Raw genomic sequence first — 3,219 nt, 5'->3', positions numbered from 1 at the left:
ATATATATATATATATGTATATAGCGTCAATATATCCTAAATCCGAACGAGAAGCACACACTAAGTTATAGAATATTAGAGTATTTATTAGGCTACCCAGTGTGTTTCTCGTCCATAAAGCACTGAGCTTTATACACGTCTCGTCAGATCCTAATGGCCAGTGGCCTATAATCTCACTTCAAATTAGAGTTAGAAAACGTCTCGTGGCTAGTTTATGATCTTACAGACAAAGAAGAATGACCAAGTGCAATAAATATGTGGATCAGTATCAGAGAAGGAGAAGTTAGAGCACTATAAAAATGAGGGAATATGCTGAGTCGGGTATATTAGTATGTTCCAGATTGTCAAAAATGGAGGAAAGATAAAATAGGCATGTGCTCTGTGATAGTTCTATAATGAAATAATACAGTAATATGTTTTGCTCAATAGCAGTTTCAAAGGAGAATGTTCGATGTTAATCCATGGCTAGGAATAGCGGAAGTTATCAGTTCCAGTTTTGAATATACAATGAATGACTGTTCATAGGAATATTATACTACAGTGTGGAGGAATGACAGACAGGCAGATGTAGTAATTTACTTATATACTAGTTAGTAGAGTGGTGGTGTGCTTGTAGAGGGAAGTTAGAGAGTGCTATCTTTCTTCTACACACAAACAAATCTTATATGTGTGTTTTTGAGAGAGTGTGCGTGCATACAAACAATATACGTTCTTAGTGTAGATTGTGGAGGATTCATATAATAGAATAAAGGGCTGAATTCATGATCATAAGATTGTAGGTGTAATTCCATTACCGGGCGGCATTTTGCGTCGTTGTGCAAGGTAAATCGATTCACGTTGATCCACTCTACTCTGCTGAAATGCATACCAGCGATGTGCTAGTTCAACTCTCATCACCTCCAGTTATGGCATAAAGGATATACTGGTGGGTCAAATGGGAAAGGTTTGAAGGTGTGCTTGTGTCTGTTCGCCATTACAAACGCACTAAAAACAATTAATGAAATTGTGACATAAAGTCATCCTCCGTGCGGGTAGTGGCCGTATGTTTTATTCATCATAAACACACACACACAAGCATACACATGTGAGCATGTTTGTATACTTATATGTATAAGTGGTGTATCGATATACAAACTACCCTTCTTTGTATGCGTTAATTAGAAGCTCATTACTCTTTCCTCCCTAGTGACTAATGCCTGAGTGAATTGAGTCAGTTCGAGTTGAAGTCAAACAGAAAAGCTTCTGTGATATTTCTGCCACGATTTCAAATGGAATGTCAAGAAAATCGATTGAGAGAATTAAAAAACTATTAAGGACTATTTAGTTAAAAAACAAAAACACACATTCAAGATTATATATTAGTCCTAATCAATTTATGATTCCTTTCTTGCTCCTTTCCTTATTTATGTAACTGTTTCCTTCTTTATTTCTGTGCTTGTTATTGATTACATCAAGTTCGTGTTTTGAAAGAAGTAGCCGAGTGAATAGAAAGCGTCAATAATTGTTACAGTAATTTGTGCGCAAAACGTTCATTCTTTTCTCTTCAATAAGATGCAGACCTACAGCGGTATTATGAGATGGTTGGTCAGCAACATGACTGGACCTGTCTCATACGGTCATTGCACACAGGTTTAGCTTTAGTTACTTCTCTCTGGCTCTATCGAGAGCTCGTATTTCAAAGTTACGTTTACGGATGTGTTTACCTGTCGATAGGAATTACACATGGTCGAATTGATATTGTCACGAATCAGCAGCAGAGTCATGTGACATTCATTTCAGTCCAGTATCACTATTTTGTGCTCATAGTCAATAATCTATATTCCGATTGAACCGGTCCTACTGTCCAAGGGAGGGTTGTACAACTTTATTCTCAGAAGCTATTTTGCAATAGAGTTCAAGAGTGGCACATAAGCTTTCGGAGCCGAATTTACATACAATCTCATATTTTCTTTGTCTTTTGTTTGTATCAGTGACCGTAAGAAGAGAAGGTGAAATGTCAGTATCCATGAATTATAAAATTCCTTGCTGACTGGTTCATTTGAAACTTTGATATCCAGCCCGTACAACTCTACAAGAAAATAGTTCGTGTGTGCCTGCTGCTGGTGCTTACAAGAAAATGCACCTAAGTAAAGGTACACGAGAACCCGGTGATATTTTTCAGGTAGAGTACTTGCCGTACAACACCTCCTCCTGGTTGTAGGGAAAACACGATATTAAATATATCTCAACACTCGAAAGAAAAAGAATATGTAAAATGAATATGTGAAAAAGAATAGACTGAGAGATCTAATGTTAATGTTATTAATGCCAAATACTTGAGAACAAATAACAATTGATTTCAGATTTCTGGTGAAACTGCCTTAAGAAAACATTTAAATGCAAAATATCTTAACTGAGGATAAGGCACATTCTTATATTCTTTTTCAAACACTTTAGGCTTATTAGACAATGAAACTAAGTCATAAATATATCCTTTCCCTTAGTTTTTTTTTTCCATACAGTCTGTTTACATGCACCACATCTGCCACTGAAAATTCGTGACGCCAGTCCGTTTCACGTGAAGCCAAATCTTTCTTTCGTATTTCAATTCAACAATTTTATTTATAATTTCATTATTGGGTTTCCTTGGATGTACCATATTCCAAAATGTATCGCACTCCGGAAATTTAGTTATTTAGTTATAATTATATCAGATGAGTGTATAATACTGCTAACATAATAGTACTCAAACATAATAGTGTCTCAAATATCTCATTTGCTTGTATAAAATAATAAATTTAATAGTTCTTACCTTATTATTATATAGCTGACATGAAATTATTTTCCAATGGTAATTCCCAGTGGCATCTGAAATTAATAATAAAACAAACTAAATATAAATCATCCAATCATTTAGTAAAATATAGTACGAATATAACTATCGTTAACAGAAATTCTGGCATAATCTATAGCTTTCATTAACATCAGGTATCGTATAGAGTGATTTCTCTTCGTCAACAGTATGACAATTTTATATAATTCTAGATACTTGAGATTATCTCACTTACTCACTTCGTGACTTTCCCGGTTGGCATTTAGATTAATGTTTACCTTCTCTGAAGCTGGGGAAAATTTTAATAACTCAAGAATTTGTGTTGAGGTAATTAATACCCAGGTATTTGCGAGTGAGAGAGAGGGAGAGAGAGAGAGAGAGAGAGAGAGAGAGAGAGAGAGAGAGAG

At 35.2% G+C, this 3,219-nt stretch overlaps 1 protein-coding gene across 2 annotated transcripts in view; it reads right to left on the bottom strand.

Moving 5' to 3' along the window:
- The window catches only part of LOC106868231 (D(2) dopamine receptor), a 1,504,014-nt gene that overhangs the window by 1,267,020 nt on the left and 233,775 nt on the right, over positions 1-3,219 (bottom strand). For both annotated transcript variants that reach the window (XM_052967719.1, XM_052967725.1), the window contains exon 2: positions 2,792-2,847. The gene's annotated coding sequence lies outside the window, so the exon portion shown is untranslated. The remainder of the gene's footprint in view (positions 1-2,791; positions 2,848-3,219) is intronic.

This window comes from Octopus bimaculoides, chromosome 5, assembly GCF_001194135.2.
Source record: "Octopus bimaculoides isolate UCB-OBI-ISO-001 chromosome 5, ASM119413v2, whole genome shotgun sequence".
Taxonomy (NCBI): domain Eukaryota; kingdom Metazoa; phylum Mollusca; class Cephalopoda; order Octopoda; family Octopodidae; genus Octopus; species Octopus bimaculoides.
Note: the sequence above shows the minus strand (reverse complement) of the source record. Positions and strands in the feature narration are given on the sequence as shown.